The sequence below is a fragment of the Hyla sarda genome, unplaced genomic scaffold (assembly GCF_029499605.1).
Source record: "Hyla sarda isolate aHylSar1 unplaced genomic scaffold, aHylSar1.hap1 scaffold_300, whole genome shotgun sequence".
In the NCBI taxonomy this organism is placed as follows: Eukaryota; Metazoa; Chordata; class Amphibia; order Anura; family Hylidae; genus Hyla; species Hyla sarda.
The window spans coordinates 136616-160472 of NW_026609716.1; the positions used below are offsets into that span (position 1 = coordinate 136616).

At 46.3% G+C, this 23857-nt stretch overlaps 9 non-coding genes and 2 pseudogenes across 9 annotated transcripts; all 11 read right to left on the minus strand.

Moving 5' to 3' along the window:
- Positions 1 to 2016: 2016 nt before the first annotated feature.
- LOC130327466 (U2 spliceosomal RNA) lies at positions 2017 to 2207 on the minus strand. The gene has a single exon (XR_008871840.1). It is a non-coding gene; the product is annotated as a U2 spliceosomal RNA (small nuclear RNA).
- Positions 2208 to 4291: 2084 nt separating this feature from the next.
- Positions 4292 to 4482, minus strand: LOC130327467 (U2 spliceosomal RNA). The gene has a single exon (XR_008871841.1). It is a non-coding gene; the product is annotated as a U2 spliceosomal RNA (small nuclear RNA).
- Positions 4483 to 6581: 2099 nt separating this feature from the next.
- On the minus strand, positions 6582 to 6772 carry LOC130327468 (U2 spliceosomal RNA). Its single transcript, XR_008871842.1, has one exon. It is a non-coding gene; the product is annotated as a U2 spliceosomal RNA (small nuclear RNA).
- A 2091-nt stretch (positions 6773 to 8863) lies between these two features.
- LOC130327469 (U2 spliceosomal RNA) lies at positions 8864 to 9054 on the minus strand. The gene has a single exon (XR_008871843.1). It is a non-coding gene; the product is annotated as a U2 spliceosomal RNA (small nuclear RNA).
- A 2103-nt stretch (positions 9055 to 11157) lies between these two features.
- LOC130327471 (U2 spliceosomal RNA) lies at positions 11158 to 11348 on the minus strand. Its single transcript, XR_008871844.1, has one exon. It is a non-coding gene; the product is annotated as a U2 spliceosomal RNA (small nuclear RNA).
- A 2094-nt stretch (positions 11349 to 13442) lies between these two features.
- On the minus strand, positions 13443 to 13633 carry LOC130327473 (U2 spliceosomal RNA). The gene has a single exon (XR_008871846.1). It is a non-coding gene; the product is annotated as a U2 spliceosomal RNA (small nuclear RNA).
- A 2086-nt stretch (positions 13634 to 15719) lies between these two features.
- Positions 15720 to 15910, minus strand: LOC130327552 (U2 spliceosomal RNA). The gene has a single exon (XR_008871918.1). It is a non-coding gene; the product is annotated as a U2 spliceosomal RNA (small nuclear RNA).
- A 2084-nt stretch (positions 15911 to 17994) lies between these two features.
- LOC130327474 (U2 spliceosomal RNA) lies at positions 17995 to 18185 on the minus strand. Its single transcript, XR_008871847.1, has one exon. It is a non-coding gene; the product is annotated as a U2 spliceosomal RNA (small nuclear RNA).
- Positions 18186 to 20282: 2097 nt separating this feature from the next.
- On the minus strand, positions 20283 to 20473 carry LOC130327475 (U2 spliceosomal RNA). The gene has a single exon (XR_008871848.1). It is a non-coding gene; the product is annotated as a U2 spliceosomal RNA (small nuclear RNA).
- Positions 20474 to 22562: 2089 nt separating this feature from the next.
- LOC130327572 (U2 spliceosomal RNA) lies at positions 22563 to 22739 on the minus strand (annotated as a pseudogene).
- Positions 22740 to 23433: 694 nt separating this feature from the next.
- LOC130327583 (U2 spliceosomal RNA) lies at positions 23434 to 23593 on the minus strand (annotated as a pseudogene).
- Between the last annotated feature and the right edge of the window lie 264 nt (positions 23594 to 23857).

The window sequence follows — 23857 nt, forward strand, 5'->3', positions numbered from 1 at the left end:
CTGCCAGACAATTTTCCATGCACACTCTGGGCTGGGGGGCAGTCAACCACCAGTACACACAGCAGAACCTAAACCCATACCATTATTGCTAAGCAGCAAGACAGGGGCCCATTGCACTCCCACGGGGCCTTTTTAAATGCAATCCATAACCCGGATTTGCCAGGAACCCTTCTTACTCCTCCTACTTGCATGTGACACTGGGCTTAGGATCTGCATAGGAAACACACACACAAGCACACACCTACCTTTGTTGCCTGCAGATGCCTCCTTGGCTGTCCCCAAACGGTATCAAACCAACACCCACGGGAAGCTGTAAGCATAGAGGACATGCCTGCACCCCATTGGACTTACCTGTGTGGGTTAAATCCGGGTTATTTGACAACCTATGGCGGTGATGGTTCTGCTCAGGCAGAGCAGTGCTGATGCTCCTCATAAAGCTGTCGCTGCTGTGAAGGTTCTAGGTGACATCACAATCCCTATGGTTACATACACAACAAAGCTGGGTTGTTGTTGTTTACACTCTGCAAGGCCTGTGGAAGTGAGTGACATCATAGCACTGTAGTTCTGAGGGTTCTAGATGGATGCAACAATCTCCTGTTGCTTCTATGAAGGCCATAATAGACGACATCACCAAACAGCTCCATAGTCACATACACAGCAAAGGAGAGATGTTGTTTACACCTAGTGATGTCAGTGGTATTGAGTGACATCACAGCACAGTGCTAAGGCTCCTGGGCCTGGACACAGCAGCGGCTGCAATATCTCAACGGAGAATACGTTTATATATATGTGTGTGTGTGCGCGTATATATATATATATATATATATATATATATATATATTTCTCCGCCGAAATCACTTTTAAACCCATTTCCACCTTTTTTTCCCTTCTCTTCCTCTTACTTTTTTTTCACGTTTTTTTACGTTTTTCTCCTTTTCGCCTCTTTTCTGGGCGTATTATTCTTCTTTTTCTTCTTTTTTTTCGTCTAATGCATACCCCATCAGTGCAGCAATGCTTATTCAATACCGCCAGCAGATGGAGACACTGGGGGATAATTTTCTAAGGATTTATACTGATTTTTCCTGTCTGAATTTGTCGCACAGAAAGTTGCAGGCCAAATATGTGTGACATTTCTGCGACTTTAGCTTCTAGAGCATTTTTACAACATTATACATAGGTGCTGAATACATAAAAAGCGACTGTTCAGCGACAGACAAGTCGCATCGGCTGAAAGTAGGCCAGAATGTCAGTCCATGTTGGAGCAGGTTTAGATACAGTCTAAAGCATAGATCTCAAAGTCTGTGCACAGAATTTAGCAAGGGCCTCGCACCTTCTGATGCATCAGGTAGGTGCACTATAGCATAGCCTAACCCTCTGTACTTTGGTCTATATTGATGCGGGACATAGACAGCCAGCTGATGACCAATCCATTAGTGCAATGGATGGCTGGAAGCATTTGTCTTTGCCTTTGCAATACCACAGAAGCAATGCATGGTCAATGTACAGCAATGACACACCTGTGTGAACAGCCAGGAGACCCCCCCATGTTATGTTACATAGTTACATAGTTAGTACGGTCGAAAAAAGACATATGTCCATCAAGTTCAACCAGGGAATTAAGGGGTAGGGGTGTGGCGCGATATTGGGGAAGGGATGAGATTTTATATTTCTTCATAAGCATTAATCTTATTTTGTCAATTAGGAACATTCAGCACCCACCCGCTATCAAGGCAGCTGCCTATCATGTCATGCCCTACCTGCACAGGTGTGCTGGCTACTCAAATGATCCAATTAAGGAGGCCATTTAGTCAGCAGCAGCAGAAGTCCTGTGCCTGGACGCTCCAACAGCGGCCAGACACAAGCAGAAGCAGCAGAAGCAGCAGCAGCACCACCTTTTGTTTTTTGGCTGCAGCAGCAGCAGCAGCAGCAGCAGCAAGGCCCACAGGGCTGGCTAGCTGGCTAGCCAGCAAGCAGGTAGCAATGAAAGTAGGAATCTTTCTTTTTAACCCTGTAAGGGGGTGGTGCACTGTACCCGAAGATACTGCCATATCGGGTCAATGCATAGGGCGACGGAAGCAAGCTTCGAAATCGGCCCCCGTTCTCAAAAATCCATTTAATATATGGTCCCCAGATAGGGGACGTATCAGATATTAAACTGATAAGAACAGATACTACACTTGATCTTAGCCAAAAGGCCGAGAAGCGATAACCGTGAAAGGGGCGGGCCCAACAAGGTCCCCTTCATGGGCACTATCACTGCTTGCTGTCAGGGAGGCTGCCAGACAATTTTCCATGCACACTCTGGGCTGGGGGGCAGTCAACCACCAGTACACACAGCAGAACCTAAACCCATACCATTATTGCTAAGCAGCAAGACAGGGGCCCATTGCACTCCCACGGGGCCTTTTTAAATGCAATCCATAACCCGGATTTGCCAGGAACCCTTCTTACTCCTCCTACTTGCATGTGACACTGGGCTTAGGATCTGCATAGGAAACACACACACAAGCACACACCTACCTTTGTTGCCTGCAGATGCCTCCTTGGCTGTCCCCAAACGGTATCAAACCAACACCCACGGGAAGCTGTAAGCATAGAGGACATGCCTGCACCCCATTGGACTTACCTGTGTGGGTTAAATCCGGGTTATTTGACAACCTATGGCGGTGATGGTTCTGCTCAGGCAGAGCAGTGCTGATGCTCCTCATAAAGCTGTCGCTGCTGTGAAGGTTCTAGGTGACATCACAATCCCTATGGTTACATACACAACAAAGCTGGGTTGTTGTTGTTTACACTCTGCAAGGCCTGTGGAAGTGAGTGACATCATAGCACTGTAGTTCTGAGGGTTCTAGATGGATGCAACAATCTCCTGTTGCTTCTATGAAGGCCATAATAGACGACATCACCAAACAGCTCCATAGTCACATACACAGCAAAGGAGAGATGTTGTTTACACCTAGTGATGTCAGTGGTATTGAGTGACATCACAGCACAGTGCTAAGGCTCCTGGGCCTGGACACAGCAGCGGCTGCAATATCTCAACGGAGAATATGTTTATATATATGTGTGTGTGTGCGCGTATATATATATATATATATATATATATATATATATATATATATTTCTCCGCCGAAATCACTTTTAAACCCATTTCCACCTTTTTTTCCCTTCTCTTCCTCTTACTTTTTTTTCACGTTTTTTTACGTTTTTCTCCTTTTCGCCTCTTTTCTGGGCGTATTATTCTTCTTTTTCTTCTTTTTTTTCGTCTAATGCATACCCCATCAGTGCAGCAATGCTTATTCAATACCGCCAGCAGATGGAGACACTGGGGGATAATTTTCTAAGGATTTATACTGATTTTTCCTGTCTGAATTTGTCGCACAGAAAGTTGCAGGCCAAATATGTGTGACATTTCTGCGACTTTAGCTTCTAGAGCATTTTTACAACATTATACATAGGTGCTGAATACATAAAAAGCGACTGTTCAGCGACAGACAAGTCGCATCGGCTGAAAGTAGGCCAGAATGTCAGTCCATGTTGGAGCAGGTTTAGATACAGTCTAAAGCATAGATCTCAAAGTCTGTGCACAGAATTTAGCAAGGGCCTCGCACCTTCTGATGCATCAGGTAGGTGCACTATAGCATAGCCTAACCCTCTGTACTTTGGTCTATATTGATGCGGGACATAGACAGCCAGCTGATGACCAATCCATTAGTGCAATGGATGGCTGGAAGCATTTGTCTTTGCCTTTGCAATACCACAGAAGCAATGCATGGTCAATGTACAGCAATGACACACCTGTGTGAACAGCCAGGAGACCCCCCCATGTTATGTTACATAGTTACATAGTTAGTACGGTCGAAAAAAGACATATGTCCATCAAGTTCAACCAGGGAATTAAGGGGTAGGGGTGTGGCGCGATATTGGGGAAGGGATGAGATTTTATATTTCTTCATAAGCATTAATCTTATTTTGTCAATTAGGAACATTCAGCACCCACCCGCTATCAAGGCAGCTGCCTATCATGTCATGCCCTACCTGCACAGGTGTGCTGGCTACTCAAATGATCCAATTAAGGAGGCCATTTAGTCAGCAGCAGCAGAAGTCCTGTGCCTGGACGCTCCAACAGCGGCCAGACACAAGCAGAAGCAGCAGAAGCAGCAGCAGCACCACCTTTTGTTTTTTGGCTGCAGCAGCAGCAGCAGCAGCAAGGCCCACAGGGCTGGCTAGCTGGCTAGCCAGCAAGCAGGTAGCAATGAAAGTAGGAATCTTTCTTTTTAACCCTGTAAGGGGGTGGTGCACTGTACCCGAAGATACTGCCATATCGGGTCAATGCATAGGGCGACGGAAGCAAGCTTCGAAATCGGCCCCCGTTCTCAAAAATCCATTTAATATATGGTCCCCAGATAGGGGACGTATCAGATATTAAACTGATAAGAACAGATACTACACTTGATCTTAGCCAAAAGGCCGAGAAGCGATAACCGTGAAAGGGGCGGGCCCAACAAGGTCCCCTTCATGGGCACTATCACTGCTTGCTGTCAGGGAGGCTGCCAGACAATTTTCCATGCACACTCTGGGCTGGGGGGCAGTCAACCACCAGTACACACAGCAGAACCTAAACCCATACCATTATTGCTAAGCAGCAAGACAGGGGCCCATTGCACTCCCACGGGGCCTTTTTAAATGCAATCCATAACCCGGATTTGCCAGGAACCCTTCTTACTCCTCCTACTTGCATGTGACACTGGGCTTAGGATCTGCATAGGAAACACACACACAAGCACACACCTACCTTTGTTGCCTGCAGATGCCTCCTTGGCTGTCCCCAAACGGTATCAAACCAACACCCACGGGAAGCTGTAAGCATAGAGGACATGCCTGCACCCCATTGGACTTACCTGTGTGGGTTAAATCCGGGTTATTTGACAACCTATGGCGGTGATGGTTCTGCTCAGGCAGAGCAGTGCTGATGCTCCTCATAAAGCTGTCGCTGCTGTGAAGGTTCTAGGTGACATCACAATCCCTATGGTTACATACACAACAAAGCTGGGTTGTTGTTGTTTACACTCTGCAAGGCCTGTGGAAGTGAGTGACATCATAGCACTGTAGTTCTGAGGGTTCTAGATGGATGCAACAATCTCCTGTTGCTTCTATGAAGGCCATAATAGACGACATCACCAAACAGCTCCATAGTCACATACACAGCAAAGGAGAGATGTTGTTTACACCTAGTGATGTCAGTGGTATTGAGTGACATCACAGCACAGTGCTAAGGCTCCTGGGCCTGGACACAGCAGCGGCTGCAATATCTCAACGGAGAATACGTTTATATATATGTGTGTGTGTGCGCGTATATATATATATATATATATATATATATATATATATATATATTTCTCCGCCGAAATCACTTTTAAACCCATTTCCACCTTTTTTTCCCTTCTCTTCCTCTTACTTTTTTTTCACGTTTTTTTACGTTTTTCTCCTTTTCGCCTCTTTTCTGGGCGTATTATTCTTCTTTTTCTTCTTTTTTTTCGTCTAATGCATACCCCATCAGTGCAGCAATGCTTATTCAATACCGCCAGCAGATGGAGACACTGGGGGATAATTTTCTAAGGATTTATACTGATTTTTCCTGTCTGAATTTGTCGCACAGAAAGTTGCAGGCCAAATATGTGTGACATTTCTGCGACTTTAGCTTCTAGAGCATTTTTACAACATTATACATAGGTGCTGAATACATAAAAAGCGACTGTTCAGCGACAGACAAGTCGCATCGGCTGAAAGTAGGCCAGAATGTCAGTCCATGTTGGAGCAGGTTTAGATACAGTCTAAAGCATAGATCTCAAAGTCTGTGCACAGAATTTAGCAAGGGCCTCGCACCTTCTGATGCATCAGGTAGGTGCACTATAGCATAGCCTAACCCTCTGTACTTTGGTCTATATTGATGCGGGACATAGACAGCCAGCTGATGACCAATCCATTAGTGCAATGGATGGCTGGAAGCATTTGTCTTTGCCTTTGCAATACCACAGAAGCAATGCATGGTCAATGTACAGCAATGACACACCTGTGTGAACAGCCAGGAGACCCCCCCATGTTATGTTACATAGTTACATAGTTAGTACGGTCGAAAAAAGACATATGTCCATCAAGTTCAACCAGGGAATTAAGGGGTAGGGGTGTGGCGCGATATTGGGGAAGGGATGAGATTTTATATTTCTTCATAAGCATTAATCTTATTTTGTCAATTAGGAACATTCAGCACCCACCCGCTATCAAGGCAGCTGCCTATCATGTCATGCCCTACCTGCACAGGTGTGCTGGCTACTCAAATGATCCAATTAAGGAGGCCATTTAGTCAGCAGCAGCAGAAGTCCTGTGCCTGGACGCTCCAACAGCGGCCAGACACAAGCAGAAGCAGCAGAAGCAGCAGCAGCACCACCTTTTGTTTTTTGGCTGCAGCAGCAGCAGCAGCAGCAGCAGCAGCAGCAGCAAGGCCCACAGGGCTGGCTAGCTGGCTAGCCAGCAAGCAGGTAGCAATGAAAGTAGGAATCTTTCTTTTTAACCCTGTAAGGGGGTGGTGCACTGTACCCGAAGATACTGCCATATCGGGTCAATGCATAGGGCGACGGAAGCAAGCTTCGAAATCGGCCCCCGTTCTCAAAAATCCATTTAATATATGGTCCCCAGATAGGGGACGTATCAGATATTAAACTGATAAGAACAGATACTACACTTGATCTTAGCCAAAAGGCCGAGAAGCGATAACCGTGAAAGGGGCGGGCCCAACAAGGTCCCCTTCATGGGCACTATCACTGCTTGCTGTCAGGGAGGCTGCCAGACAATTTTCCATGCACACTCTGGGCTGGGGGGCAGTCAACCACCAGTACACACAGCAGAACCTAAACCCATACCATTATTGCTAAGCAGCAAGACAGGGGCCCATTGCACTCCCACGGGGCCTTTTTAAATGCAATCCATAACCCGGATTTGCCAGGAACCCTTCTTACTCCTCCTACTTGCATGTGACACTGGGCTTAGGATCTGCATAGGAAACACACACAAGCACACACCTACCTTTGTTGCCTGCAGATGCCTCCTTGGCTGTCCCCAAACGGTATCAAACCAACACCCACGGGAAGCTGTAAGCATAGAGGACATGCCTGCACCCCATTGGACTTACCTGTGTGGGTTAAATCCGGGTTATTTGACAACCTATGGCGGTGATGGTTCTGCTCAGGCAGAGCAGTGCTGATGCTCCTCATAAAGCTGTCGCTGCTGTGAAGGTTCTAGGTGACATCACAATCCCTATGGTTACATACACAACAAAGCTGGGTTGTTGCTGTTTACACTCTGCAAGGCCTGTGGAAGTGAGTGACATCATAGCACTGTAGTTCTGAGGGTTCTAGATGGATGCAACAATCTCCTGTTGCTTCTATGAAGGCCATAATAGACGACATCACCAAACAGCTCCATAGTCACATACACAGCAAAGGAGAGATGTTGTTTACACCTAGTGATGTCAGTGGTATTGAGTGACATCACAGCACAGTGCTAAGGCTCCTGGGCCTGGACACAGCAGCGGCTGCAATATCTCAACGGAGAATACGTTTATATATATGTGTGTGTGTGCGCGTATATATATATATATATATATATATATATATATATATATATATATATTCTCCGCCGAAATCACTTTTAAACCCATTTCCACCTTTTTTTCCCTTCTCTTCCTCTTACTTTTTTTTCACGTTTTTTTACGTTTTTCTCCTTTTCGCCTCTTTTCTGGGCGTATTATTCTTCTTTTTCTTCTTTTTTTTCGTCTAATGCATACCCCATCAGTGCAGCAATGCTTATTCAATACCGCCAGCAGATGGAGACACTGGGGGATAATTTTCTAAGGATTTATACTGATTTTTCCTGTCTGAATTTGTCGCACAGAAAGTTGCAGGCCAAATATGTGTGACATTTCTGCGACTTTAGCTTCTAGAGCATTTTTACAACATTATACATAGGTGCTGAATACATAAAAAGCGACTGTTCAGCGACAGACAAGTCGCATCGGCTGAAAGTAGGCCAGAATGTCAGTCCATGTTGGAGCAGGTTTAGATACAGTCTAAAGCATAGATCTCAAAGTCTGTGCACAGAATTTAGCAAGGGCCTCGCACCTTCTGATGCATCAGGTAGGTGCACTATAGCATAGCCTAACCCTCTGTACTTTGGTCTATATTGATGCGGGACATAGACAGCCAGCTGATGACCAATCCATTAGTGCAATGGATGGCTGGAAGCATTTGTCTTTGCCTTTGCAATACCACAGAAGCAATGCATGGTCAATGTACAGCAATGACACACCTGTGTGAACAGCCAGGAGACCCCCCCATGTTATGTTACATAGTTACATAGTTAGTACGGTCGAAAAAAGACATATGTCCATCAAGTTCAACCAGGGAATTAAGGGGTAGGGGTGTGGCGCGATATTGGGGAAGGGATGAGATTTTATATTTCTTCATAAGCATTAATCTTATTTTGTCAATTAGGAACATTCAGCACCCACCCGCTATCAAGGCAGCTGCCTATCATGTCATGCCCTACCTGCACAGGTGTGCTGGCTACTCAAATGATCCAATTAAGGAGGCCATTTAGTCAGCAGCAGCAGAAGTCCTGTGCCTGGACGCTCCAACAGCGGCCAGACACAAGCAGAAGCAGCAGAAGCAGCAGCAGCACCACCTTTTGTTTTTTGGCTGCAGCAGCAGCAGCAGCAGCAGCAGCAAGGCCCACAGGGCTGGCTAGCTGGCTAGCCAGCAAGCAGGTAGCAATGAAAGTAGGAATCTTTCTTTTTAACCCTGTAAGGGGGTGGTGCACTGTACCCGAAGATACTGCCATATCGGGTCAATGCATAGGGCGACGGAAGCAAGCTTCGAAATCGGCCCCCGTTCTCAAAAATCCATTTAATATATGGTCCCCAGATAGGGGACGTATCAGATATTAAACTGATAAGAACAGATACTACACTTGATCTTAGCCAAAAGGCCGAGAAGCGATAACCGTGAAAGGGGCGGGCCCAACAAGGTCCCCTTCATGGGCACTATCACTGCTTGCTGTCAGGGAGGCTGCCAGACAATTTTCCATGCACACTCTGGGCTGGGGGGCAGTCAACCACCAGTACACACAGCAGAACCTAAACCCATACCATTATTGCTAAGCAGCAAGACAGGGGCCCATTGCACTCCCACGGGGCCTTTTTAAATGCAATCCATAACCCGGATTTGCCAGGAACCCTTCTTACTCCTCCTACTTGCATGTGACACTGGGCTTAGGATCTGCATAGGAAACACACACACAAGCACACACCTACCTTTGTTGCCTGCAGATGCCTCCTTGGCTGTCCCCAAACGGTATCAAACCAACACCCACGGGAAGCTGTAAGCATAGAGGACATGCCTGCACCCCATTGGACTTACCTGTGTGGGTTAAATCCGGGTTATTTGACAACCTATGGCGGTGATGGTTCTGCTCAGGCAGAGCAGTGCTGATGCTCCTCATAAAGCTGTCGCTGCTGTGAAGGTTCTAGGTGACATCACAATCCCTATGGTTACATACACAACAAAGCTGGGTTGTTGTTGTTTACACTCTGCAAGGCCTGTGGAAGTGAGTGACATCATAGCACTGTAGTTCTGAGGGTTCTAGATGGATGCAACAATCTCCTGTTGCTTCTATGAAGGCCATAATAGACGACATCACCAAACAGCTCCATAGTCACATACACAGCAAAGGAGAGATGTTGTTTACACCTAGTGATGTCAGTGGTATTGAGTGACATCACAGCACAGTGCTAAGGCTCCTGGGCCTGGACACAGCAGCGGCTGCAATATCTCAACGGAGAATACGTTTATATATATGTGTGTGTGTGCGCGTATATATATATATATATATATATATATATATATATATATATATATATATATATATATTCTCCGCCGAAATCACTTTTAAACCCATTTCCACCTTTTTTTCCCTTCTCTTCCTCTTACTTTTTTTTCACGTTTTTTTACGTTTTTCTCCTTTTCGCCTCTTTTCTGGGCGTATTATTCTTCTTTTTCTTCTTTTTTTTCGTCTAATGCATACCCCATCAGTGCAGCAATGCTTATTCAATACCGCCAGCAGATGGAGACACTGGGGGATAATTTTCTAAGGATTTATACTGATTTTTCCTGTCTGAATTTGTCGCACAGAAAGTTGCAGGCCAAATATGTGTGACATTTCTGCGACTTTAGCTTCTAGAGCATTTTTACAACATTATACATAGGTGCTGAATACATAAAAAGCGACTGTTCAGCGACAGACAAGTCGCATCGGCTGAAAGTAGGCCAGAATGTCAGTCCATGTTGGAGCAGGTTTAGATACAGTCTAAAGCATAGATCTCAAAGTCTGTGCACAGAATTTAGCAAGGGCCTCGCACCTTCTGATGCATCAGGTAGGTGCACTATAGCATAGCCTAACCCTCTGTACTTTGGTCTATATTGATGCGGGACATAGACAGCCAGCTGATGACCAATCCATTAGTGCAATGGATGGCTGGAAGCATTTGTCTTTGCCTTTGCAATACCACAGAAGCAATGCATGGTCAATGTACAGCAATGACACACCTGTGTGAACAGCCAGGAGACCCCCCCATGTTATGTTACATAGTTACATAGTTAGTACGGTCGAAAAAAGACATATGTCCATCAAGTTCAACCAGGGAATTAAGGGGTAGGGGTGTGGCGCGATATTGGGGAAGGGATGAGATTTTATATTTCTTCATAAGCATTAATCTTATTTTGTCAATTAGGAACATTCAGCACCCACCCGCTATCAAGGCAGCTGCCTATCATGTCATGCCCTACCTGCACAGGTGTGCTGGCTACTCAAATGATCCAATTAAGGAGGCCATTTAGTCAGCAGCAGCAGAAGTCCTGTGCCTGGACGCTCCAACAGCGGCCAGACACAAGCAGAAGCAGCAGAAGCAGCAGCAGCACCACCTTTTGTTTTTTGGCTGCAGCAGCAGCAGCAGCAGCAGCAGCAAGGCCCACAGGGCTGGCTAGCTGGCTAGCCAGCAAGCAGGTAGCAATGAAAGTAGGAATCTTTCTTTTTAACCCTGTAAGGGGGTGGTGCACTGTACCCGAAGATACTGCCATATCGGGTCAATGCATAGGGCGACGGAAGCAAGCTTCGAAATCGGCCCCCGTTCTCAAAAATCCATTTAATATATGGTCCCCAGATAGGGGACGTATCAGATATTAAACTGATAAGAACAGATACTACACTTGATCTTAGCCAAAAGGCCGAGAAGCGATAACCGTGAAAGGGGCGGGCCCAACAAGGTCCCCTTCATGGGCACTATCACTGCTTGCTGTCAGGGAGGCTGCCAGACAATTTTCCATGCACACTCTGGGCTGGGGGGCAGTCAACCACCAGTACACACAGCAGAACCTAAACCCATACCATTATTGCTAAGCAGCAAGACAGGGGCCCATTGCACTCCCACGGGGCCTTTTTAAATGCAATCCATAACCCGGATTTGCCAGGAACCCTTCTTACTCCTCCTACTTGCATGTGACACTGGGCTTAGGATCTGCATAGGAAACACACACACAAGCACACACCTACCTTTGTTGCCTGCAGATGCCTCCTTGGCTGTCCCCAAACGGTATCAAACCAACACCCACGGGAAGCTGTAAGCATAGAGGACATGCCTGCACCCCATTGGACTTACCTGTGTGGGTTAAATCCGGGTTATTTGACAACCTATGGCGGTGATGGTTCTGCTCAGGCAGAGCAGTGCTGATGCTCCTCATAAAGCTGTCGCTGCTGTGAAGGTTCTAGGTGACATCACAATCCCTATGGTTACATACACAACAAAGCTGGGTTGTTGTTGTTTACACTCTGCAAGGCCTGTGGAAGTGAGTGACATCATAGCACTGTAGTTCTGAGGGTTCTAGATGGATGCAACAATCTCCTGTTGCTTCTATGAAGGCCATAATAGACGACATCACCAAACAGCTCCATAGTCACATACACAGCAAAGGAGAGATGTTGTTTACACCTAGTGATGTCAGTGGTATTGAGTGACATCACAGCACAGTGCTAAGGCTCCTGGGCCTGGACACAGCAGCGGCTGCAATATCTCAACGGAGAATACGTTTATATATATGTGTGTGTGTGCGCGTATATATATATATATATATATATATATATATATATATATATATATATTCTCCGCCGAAATCACTTTTAAACCCATTTCCACCTTTTTTTCCCTTCTCTTCCTCTTACTTTTTTTTCACGTTTTTTTACGTTTTTCTCCTTTTCGCCTCTTTTCTGGGCGTATTATTCTTCTTTTTCTTCTTTTTTTTCGTCTAATGCATACCCCATCAGTGCAGCAATGCTTATTCAATACCGCCAGCAGATGGAGACACTGGGGGATAATTTTCTAAGGATTTATACTGATTTTTCCTGTCTGAATTTGTCGCACAGAAAGTTGCAGGCCAAATATGTGTGACATTTCTGCGACTTTAGCTTCTAGAGCATTTTTACAACATTATACATAGGTGCTGAATACATAAAAAGCGACTGTTCAGCGACAGACAAGTCGCATCGGCTGAAAGTAGGCCAGAATGTCAGTCCATGTTGGAGCAGGTTTAGATACAGTCTAAAGCATAGATCTCAAAGTCTGTGCACAGAATTTAGCAAGGGCCTCGCACCTTCTGATGCATCAGGTAGGTGCACTATAGCCATAGCCTAACCCTCTGTACTTTGGTCTATATTGATGCGGGACATAGACAGCCAGCTGATGACCAATCCATTAGTGCAATGGATGGCTGGAAGCATTTGTCTTTGCCTTTGCAATACCACAGAAGCAATGCATGGTCAATGTACAGCAATGACACACCTGTGTGAACAGCCAGGAGACCCCCCCATGTTATGTTACATAGTTACATAGTTAGTACGGTCGAAAAAAGACATATGTCCATCAAGTTCAACCAGGGAATTAAGGGGTAGGGGTGTGGCGCGATATTGGGGAAGGGATGAGATTTTATATTTCTTCATAAGCATTAATCTTATTTTGTCAATTAGGAACATTCAGCACCCACCCGCTATCAAGGCAGCTGCCTATCATGTCATGCCCTACCTGCACAGGTGTGCTGGCTACTCAAATGATCCAATTAAGGAGGCCATTTAGTCAGCAGCAGCAGAAGTCCTGTGCCTGGACGCTCCAACAGCGGCCAGACACAAGCAGAAGCAGCAGAAGCAGCAGCAGCACCACCTTTTGTTTTTTGGCTGCAGCAGCAGCAGCAGCAGCAGCAGCAAGGCCCACAGGGCTGGCTAGCTGGCTAGCCAGCAAGCAGGTAGCAATGAAAGTAGGAATCTTTCTTTTTAACCCTGTAAGGGGGTGGTGCACTGTACCCGAAGATACTGCCATATCGGGTCAATGCATAGGGCGACGGAAGCAAGCTTCGAAATCGGCCCCCGTTCTCAAAAATCCATTTAATATATGGTCCCCAGATAGGGGACGTATCAGATATTAAACTGATAAGAACAGATACTACACTTGATCTTAGCCAAAAGGCCGAGAAGCGATAACCGTGAAAGGGGCGGGCCCAACAAGGTCCCCTTCATGGGCACTATCACTGCTTGCTGTCAGGGAGGCTGCCAGACAATTTTCCATGCACACTCTGGGCTGGGGGGCAGTCAACCACCAGTACACACAGCAGAACCTAAACCCATACCATTATTGCTAAGCAGCAAGACAGGGGCCCATTGCACTCCCACGGGGCCTTTTTAAATGCAATCCATAACCCGGATTTGCCAGGAACCCTTCTTACTCCTCCTACTTGCATGTGACACTGGGCTTAGGATCTGCATAGGAAACACACACACAAGCACACACCTACCTTTGTTGCCTGCAGATGCCTCCTTGGCTGTCCCCAAACGGTATCAAACCAACACCCACGGGAAGCTGTAAGCATAGAGGACATGCCTGCACCCCATTGGACTTACCTGTGTGGGTTAAATCCGGGTTATTTGACAACCTATGGCGGTGATGGTTCTGCTCAGGCAGAGCAGTGCTGATGCTCCTCATAAAGCTGTCGCTGCTGTGAAGGTTCTAGGTGACATCACAATCCCTATGGTTACATACACAACAAAGCTGGGTTGTTGTTGTTTACACTCTGCAAGGCCTGTGGAAGTGAGTGACATCATAGCACTGTAGTTCTGAGGGTTCTAGATGGATGCAACAATCTCCTGTTGCTTCTATGAAGGCCATAATAGACGACATCACCAAACAGCTCCATAGTCACATACACAGCAAAGGAGAGATGTTGTTTACACCTAGTGATGTCAGTGGTATTGAGTGACATCACAGCACAGTGCTAAGGCTCCTGGGCCTGGACACAGCAGCGGCTGCAATATCTCAACGGAGAATACGTTTATATATATGTGTGTGTGTGCGCGTATATATATATATATATATATATATATATATATATATATTTCTCCGCCGAAATCACTTTTAAACCCATTTCCACCTTTTTTTCCCTTCTCTTCCTCTTACTTTTTTTTCACGTTTTTTTACGTTTTTCTCCTTTTCGCCTCTTTTCTGGGCGTATTATTCTTCTTTTTCTTCTTTTTTTTCGTCTAATGCATACCCCATCGGTGCAGCAATGCTTATTCAATACCGCCAGCAGATGGAGACACTGGGGGATAATTTTCTAAGGATTTATACTGATTTTTCCTGTCTGAATTTGTCGCACAGAAAGTTGCAGGCCAAATATGTGTGACATTTCTGCGACTTTAGCTTCTAGAGCATTTTTACAACATTATACATAGGTGCTGAATACATAAAAAGCGACTGTTCAGCGACAGACAAGTCGCATCGGCTGAAAGTAGGCCAGAATGTCAGTCCATGTTGGAGCAGGTTTAGATACAGTCTAAAGCATAGATCTCAAAGTCTGTGCACAGAATTTAGCAAGGGCCTCGCACCTTCTGATGCATCAGGTAGGTGCACTATAGCATAGCCTAACCCTCTGTACTTTGGTCTATATTGATGCGGGACATAGACAGCCAGCTGATGACCAATCCATTAGTGCAATGGATGGCTGGAAGCATTTGTCTTTGCCTTTGCAATACCACAGAAGCAATGCATGGTCAATGTACAGCAATGACACACCTGTGTGAACAGCCAGGAGACCCCCCCATGTTATGTTACATAGTTACATAGTTAGTACGGTCGAAAAAAGACATATGTCCATCAAGTTCAACCAGGGAATTAAGGGGTAGGGGTGTGGCGCGATATTGGGGAAGGGATGAGATTTTATATTTCTTCATAAGCATTAATCTTATTTTGTCAATTAGGAACATTCAGCACCCACCCGCTATCAAGGCAGCTGCCTATCATGTCATGCCCTACCTGCACAGGTGTGCTGGCTACTCAAATGATCCAATTAAGGAGGCCATTTAGTCAGCAGCAGCAGAAGTCCTGTGCCTGGACGCTCCAACAGCGGCCAGACACAAGCAGAAGCAGCAGAAGCAGCAGCAGCACCACCTTTTGTTTTTTGGCTGCAGCAGCAGCAGCAGCAGCAGCAGCAAGGCCCACAGGGCTGGCTAGCTGGCTAGCCAGCAAGCAGGTAGCAATGAAAGTAGGAATCTTTCTTTTTAACCCTGTAAGGGGGTGGTGCACTGTACCCGAAGATACTGCCATATCGGGTCAATGCATAGGGCGACGGAAGCAAGCTTTGAAATCGGCCCCCGTTCTCAAAAATCCATTTAATATATGGTCCCCAGATAGGGGACGTATCAGATATTAAACTGATAAGAACAGATACTACACTTGATCTTAGCCAAAAGGCCGAGAAGCGATAACCGTGAAAGGGGCGGGCCCAACAAGGTCCCCTTCATGGGCACTATCACTGCTTGCTGTCAGGGAGGCTGCCAGACAATTTTCCATGCACACTCTGGGCTGGGGGGCAGTCAACCACCAGTACACACAGCAGAACCTAAACCCATACCATTATTGCTAAGCAGCAAGACAGGGGCCCATTGCACTCCCACGGGGCCTTTTTAAATGCAATCCATAACCCGGATTTGCCAGGAACCCTTCTTACTCCTCCTACTTGCATGTGACACTGGGCTTAGGATCTGCATAGGAAACACACACACAAGCACACACCTACCTTTGTTGCCTGCAGATGCCTCCTTGGCTGTCCCCAAACGGTATCAAACCAACACCCACGGGAAGCTGTAAGCATAGAGGACATGCCTGCACCCCATTGGACTTACCTGTGTGGGTTAAATCCGGGTTATTTGACAACCTATGGCGGTGATGGTTCTGCTCAGGCAGAGCAGTGCTGATGCTCCTCATAAAGCTGTCGCTGCTGTGAAGGTTCTAGGTGACATCACAATCCCTATGGTTACATACACAACAAAGCTGGGTTGTTGTTGTTTACACTCTGCAAGGCCTGTGGAAGTGAGTGACATCATAGCACTGTAGTTCTGAGGGTTCTAGATGGATGCAACAATCTCCTGTTGCTTCTATGAAGGCCATAATAGACGACATCACCAAACAGCTCCATAGTCACATACACAGCAAAGGAGAGATGTTGTTTACACCTAGTGATGTCAGTGGTATTGAGTGACATCACAGCACAGTGCTAAGGCTCCTGGGCCTGGACACAGCAGCGGCTGCAATATCTCAACGGAGAATACGTTTATATATATGTGTGTGTGTGCGCGTATATATATATATATATATATATATATATATATATATTTCTCCGCCGAAATCACTTTTAAACCCATTTCCACCTTTTTTTCCCTTCTCTTCCTCTTACTTTTTTTTCACGTTTTTTTACGTTTTTCTCCTTTTCGCCTCTTTTCTGGGCGTATTATTCTTCTTTTTCTTCTTTTTTTTCGTCTAATGCATACCCCATCAGTGCAGCAATGCTTATTCAATACCGCCAGCAGATGGAGACACTGGGGGATAATTTTCTAAGGATTTATACTGATTTTTCCTGTCTGAATTTGTCGCACAGAAAGTTGCAGGCCAAATATGTGTGACATTTCTGCGACTTTAGCTTCTAGAGCATTTTTACAACATTATACATAGGTGCTGAATACATAAAAAGCGACTGTTCAGCGACAGACAAGTCGCATCGGCTGAAAGTAGGCCAGAATGTCAGTCCATGTTGGAGCAGGTTTAGATACAGTCTAAAGCATAGATCTCAAAGTCTGTGCACAGAATTTAGCAAGGGCCTCGCACCTTCTGATGCATCAGGTAGGTGCACTATAGCATAGCCTAACCCTCTGTACTTTGGTCTATATTGATGCGGGACATAGACAGCCAGCTGATGACCAATCCATTAGTGCAATGGATGGCTGGAAGCATTTGTCTTTGCCTTTGCAATACCACAGAAGCAATGCATGGTCAATGTACAGCAATGACACACCTGTGTGAACAGCCAGGAGACCCCCCCATGTTATGTTACATAGTTACATAGTTAGTACGGTCGAAAAAAGACATATGTCCATCAAGTTCAACCAGGGAATTAAGGGGTAGGGGTGTGGCGCGATATTGGGGAAGGGATGAGATTTTATATTTCTTCATAAGCATTAATCTTATTTTGTCAATTAGGAACATTCAGCACCCACCCGCTATCAAGGCAGCTGCCTATCATGTCATGCCCTACCTGCACAGGTGTGCTGGCTACTCAAATGATCCAATTAAGGAGGCCATTTAGTCAGCAGCAGCAGAAGTCCTGTGCCTGGACGCTCCAACAGCGGCCAGACACAAGCAGAAGCAGCAGAAGCAGCAGCAGCACCACCTTTTGTTTTTTGGCTGCAGCAGCAGCAGCAGCAGCAGCAGCAAGGCCCACAGGGCTGGCTAGCTGGCTAGCCAGCAAGCAGGTAGCAATGAAAGTAGGAATCTTTCTTTTTAACCCTGTAAGGGGGTGGTGCACTGTACCCGAAGATACTGCCATATCGGGTCAATGCATAGGGCGACGGAAGCAAGCTTCGAAATCGGCCCCCGTTCTCAAAAATCCATTTAATATATGGTCCCCAGATAGGGGACGTATCAGATATTAAACTGATAAGAACAGATACTACACTTGATCTTAGCCAAAAGGCCGAGAAGCGATAACCGTGAAAGGGGCGGGCCCAACAAGGTCCCCTTCATGGGCACTATCACTGCTTGCTGTCAGGGAGGCTGCCAGACAATTTTCCATGCACACTCTGGGCTGGGGGGCAGTCAACCACCAGTACACACAGCAGAACCTAAACCCATACCATTATTGCTAAGCAGCAAGACAGGGGCCCATTGCACTCCCACGGGGCCTTTTTAAATGCAATCCATAACCCGGATTTGCCAGGAACCCTTCTTACTCCTCCTACTTGCATGTGACACTGGGCTTAGGATCTGCATAGGAAACACACACACAAGCACACACCTACCTTTGTTGCCTGCAGATGCCTCCTTGGCTGTCCCCAAACGGTATCAAACCAACACCCACGGGAAGCTGTAAGCATAGAGGACATGCCTGCACCCCATTGGACTTACCTGTGTGGGTTAAATCCGGGTTATTTGACAACCTATGGCGGTGATGGTTCTGCTCAGGCAGAGCAGTGCTGATGCTCCTCATAAAGCTGTCGCTGCTGTGAAGGTTCTAGGTGACATCACAATCCCTATGGTTACATACACAACAAAGCTGGGTTGTTGTTGTTTACACTCTGCAAGGCCTGTGGAAGTGAGTGACATCATAGCACTGTAGTTCTGAGGGTTCTAGATGGATGCAACAATCTCCTGTTGCTTCTATGAAGGCCATAATAGACGACATCACCAAACAGCTCCATAGTCACATACACAGCAAAGGAGAGATGTTGTTTACACCTAGTGATGTCAGTGGTATTGAGTGACATCACAGCACAGTGCTAAGGCTCCTGGGCCTGGACACAGCAGCGGCTGCAATATCTCAACGGAGAATACGTTTATATATATGTGTGTGTGTGCGCGTATATATATATATATATATATATATATATATATATATATATATATATATATATTTCTCCGCCGAAATCACTTTTAAACCCATTTCCACCTTTTTTTCCCTTCTCTTCCTCTTACTTTTTTTTCACGTTTTTTTACGTTTTTCTCCTTTTCGCCTCTTTTCTGGGCGTATTATTCTTCTTTTTCTTCTTTTTTTTCGTCTAATGCATACCCCATCAGTGCAGCAATGCTTATTCAATACCGCCAGCAGATGGAGACACTGGGGGATAATTTTCTAAGGATTTATACTGATTTTTCCTGTCTGAATTTGTCGCACAGAAAGTTGCAGGCCAAATATGTGTGACATTTCTGCGACTTTAGCTTCTAGAGCATTTTTACAACATTATACATAGGTGCTGAATACATAAAAAGCGACTGTTCAGCGACAGACAAGTCGCATCGGCTGAAAGTAGGCCAGAATGTCAGTCCATGTTGGAGCAGGTTTAGATACAGTCTAAAGCATAGATCTCAAAGTCTGTGCACAGAATTTAGCAAGGGCCTCGCACCTTCTGATGCATCAGGTAGGTGCACTATAGCATAGCCTAACCCTCTGTACTTTGGTCTATATTGATGCGGGACATAGACAGCCAGCTGATGACCAATCCATTAGTGCAATGGATGGCTGGAAGCATTTGTCTTTGCCTTTGCAATACCACAGAAGCAATGCATGGTCAATGTACAGCAATGACACACCTGTGTGAACAGCCAGGAGACCCCCCCATGTTATGTTACATAGTTACATAGTTAGTACGGTCGAAAAAAGACATATGTCCATCAAGTTCAACCAGGGAATTAAGGGGTAGGGGTGTGGCGCGATATTGGGGAAGGGATGAGATTTTATATTTCTTCATAAGCATTAATCTTATTTTGTCAATTAGGAACATTCAGCACCCACCCGCTATCAAGGCAGCTGCCTATCATGTCATGCCCTACCTGCACAGGTGTGCTGGCTACTCAAATGATCCAATTAAGGAGGCCATTTAGTCAGCAGCAGCAGAAGTCCTGTGCCTGGACGCTCCAACAGCGGCCAGACACAAGCAGAAGCAGCAGAAGCAGCAGCAGCACCACCTTTTGTTTTTTGGCTGCAGCAGCAGCAGCAGCAGCAGCAAGGCCCACAGGGCTGGCTAGCTGGCTAGCCAGCAAGCAGGTAGCAATGAAAGTAGGAATCTTTCTTTTTAACCCTGTAAGGGGGTGGTGCACTGTACCCGAAGATACTGCCATATCGGGTCAATGCATAGGGCGACGGAAGCAAGCTTCGAAATCGGCCCCCGTTCTCAAAAATCCATTTAATATATGGTCCCCAGATAGGGGACGTATCAGATATTAAACTGATAAGAACAGATACTACACTTGATCTTAGCCAAAAGGCCGAGAAGCGATAACCGTGAAAGGGGCGGGCCCAACAAGGTCCCCTTCATGGGCACTATCACTGCTTGCTGTCAGGGAGGCTGCCAGACAATTTTCCATGCACACTCTGGGCTGGGGGGCAGTCAACCACCAGTACACACAGCAGAACCTAAACCCATACCATTATTGCTAAGCAGCAAGACAGGGGCCCATTGCACTCCCACGGGGCCTTTTTAAATGCAATCCATAACCCGGATTTGCCAGGAACCCTTCTTACTCCTCCTACTTGCATGTGACACTGGGCTTAGGATCTGCATAGGAAACACACACACAAGCACACACCTACCTTTGTTGCCTGCAGATGCCTCCTTGGCTGTCCCCAAACGGTATCAAACCAACACCCACGGGAAGCTGTAAGCATAGAGGACATGCCTGCACCCCATTGGACTTACCTGTGTGGGTTAAATCCGGGTTATTTGACAACCTATGGCGGTGATGGTTCTGCTCAGGCAGAGCAGTGCTGATGCTCCTCATAAAGCTGTCGCTGCTGTGAAGGTTCTAGGTGACATCACAATCCCTATGGTTACATACACAACAAAGCTGGGTTGTTGTTGTTTACACTCTGCAAGGCCTGTGGAAGTGAGTGACATCATAGCACTGTAGTTCTGAGGGTTCTAGATGGATGCAACAATCTCCTGTTGCTTCTATGAAGGCCATAATAGACGACATCACCAAACAGCTCCATAGTCACATACACAGCAAAGGAGAGATGTTGTTTACACCTAGTGATGTCAGTGGTATTGAGTGACATCACAGCACAGTGCTAAGGCTCCTGGGCCTGGACACAGCAGCGGCTGCAATATCTCAACGGAGAATACGTTTATATATATGTGTGTGTGTGCGCGTATATATATATATATATATATATATATATATATATATATATATATTTCTCCGCCGAAATCACTTTTAAACCCATTTCCACCTTTTTTTCCCTTCTCTTCCTCTTACTTTTTTTTCACGTTTTTTTACGTTTTTCTCCTTTTCGCCTCTTTTCTGGGCGTATTATTCTTCTTTTTCTTCTTTTTTTTCGTCTAATGCATACCCCATCAGTGCAGCAATGCTTATTCAATACCGCCAGCAGATGGAGACACTGGGGGATAATTTTCTAAGGATTTATACTGATTTTTCCTGTCTGAATTTGTCGCACAGAAAGTTGCAGGCCAAATATGTGTGACATTTCTGCGACTTTAGCTTCTAGAGCATTTTTACAACATTATACATAGGTGCTGAATACATAAAAAGCGACTGTTCAGCGACAGACAAGTCGCATCGGCTGAAAGTAGGCCAGAATGTCAGTCCATGTTGGAGCAGGTTTAGATACAGTCTAAAGCATAGATCTCAAAGTCTGTGCACAGAATTTAGCAAGGGCCTCGCACCTTCTGATGCATCAGGTAGGTGCACTATAGCATAGCCTAACCCTCTGTACTTTGGTCTATATTGATGCGGGACATAGACAGCCAGCTGATGACCAATCCATTAGTGCAATGGATGGCTGGAAGCATTTGTCTTTGCCTTTGCAATACCACAGAAGCAATGCATGGTCAATGTACAGCAATGACACACCTGTGTGAACAGCCAGGAGACCCCCCCATGTTATGTTACATAGTTACATAGTTAGTACGGTCGAAAAAAGACATATGTCCATCAAGTTCAACCAGGGAATTAAGGGGTAGGGGTGTGGCGCGATATTGGGGAAGGGATGAGATTTTATATTTCTTCATAAGCATTAATCTTATTTTGTCAATTAGGAACATTCAGCACCCACCCGCTATCAAGGCAGCTGCCTATCATGTCATGCCCTACCTGCACAGGTGTGCTGGCTACTCAAATGATCCAATTAAGGAGGCCATTTAGTCAGCAGCAGCAGAAGTCCTGTGCCTGGACGCTCCAACAGCGGCCAGACACAAGCAGAAGCAGCAGAAGCAGCAGCAGCACCACCTTTTGTTTTTTGGCTGCAGCAGCAGCAGCAGCAGCAGCAAGGCCCACAGGGCTGGCTAGCTGGCTAGCCAGCAAGCAGGTAGCAATGAAAGTAGGAATCTTTCTTTTTAACCCTGTAAGGGGGTGGTGCACTGTACCCGAAGATACTGCCATATCGGGTCAATGCATAGGGCGACGGAAGCAAGCTTCGAAATCGGCCCCCGTTCTCAAAAATCCATTTAATATATGGTCCCCAGATAGGGGACGTATCAGATATTAAACTGATAAGAACAGATTTTTTTTTTTTTTTAAAGCCGAGGAACGTGCTTTCGATTCACCCAAAGTGCAAGAAAAAGTGCAAACGTGTTACACTAAAAAAAACGTGCACAAAGGATGCGGTCTATCGCAAGCCCTTCTCCGATAGGAGAGAGGCCCCCCAACAAACCTTACCCTTCACCTCCGGACCAAAAGGTACCTGCGAGGTTCCAGGTTCGATGTCCCTTTTCGCCGAAGCTACTAGGGGACCACAAATGCTCCCGGCATCCCCCTTGGCGTTGGCCAAGGTATCTGCCCGCAGAGCCGATTACGGTAGGTACCCTGCCAAAGCAGGAGTACCCGGGGTGTTTGCAGGGAGGTGCGGAACCTAATGGCCACACACACCTCCCCTAGACCGCCAGGAGGGACACCCAGAAGGGCTACCGCATCCTGACAAATCCTGTGAACACACAACACGCAAAAAGTGACACAGTGAGACAAAAAAGAAATAAATAAGTGAATGTGTGCAGATATACTGCCCGGACATCCGGCCGGATCTATAAAAATTTCTCTGATCCTAGCCAGAAGGCCGGGAATCAAGAGGTGAGTGCCACAAGGTGAAGAGATTATGGTGCCCGTGCTTCAACTCAGTGAGCCTATTCTCCCAGTGAGTTTCGGCACCTCGGGGTCACCACTCCCCGAGGCACAAAAGTACCTCGGCTCTAGACCCTCTCAGCCTCATGGCGAGACCCGGAGGGAACAGGTCACATCGGGGCAGCCGTCGAGCTGATTCCTCAGAACCAGCCCCGGAAAGCCCTGGTACACCTGCATCCTCCATGCAGCACCCATCCCCACCAGCATGAAAACTGATAAGAACAGATACTACACTTGATCTTAGCCAAAAGGCCGAGAAGCGATAACCGTGAAAGGGGCGGGCCCAACAAGGTCCCCTTCATGGGCACTATCACTGCTTGCTGTCAGGGAGGCTGCCAGACAATTTTCCATGCACACTCTGGGCTGGGGGGCAGTCAACCACCAGTACACACAGCAGAACCTAAACCCATACCATTATTGCTAAGCAGCAAGACAGGGGCCCATTGCACTCCCACGGGGCCTTTTTAAATGCAATCCATAACCCGGATTTGCCAGGAACCCTTCTTACTCCTCCTACTTGCATGTGAC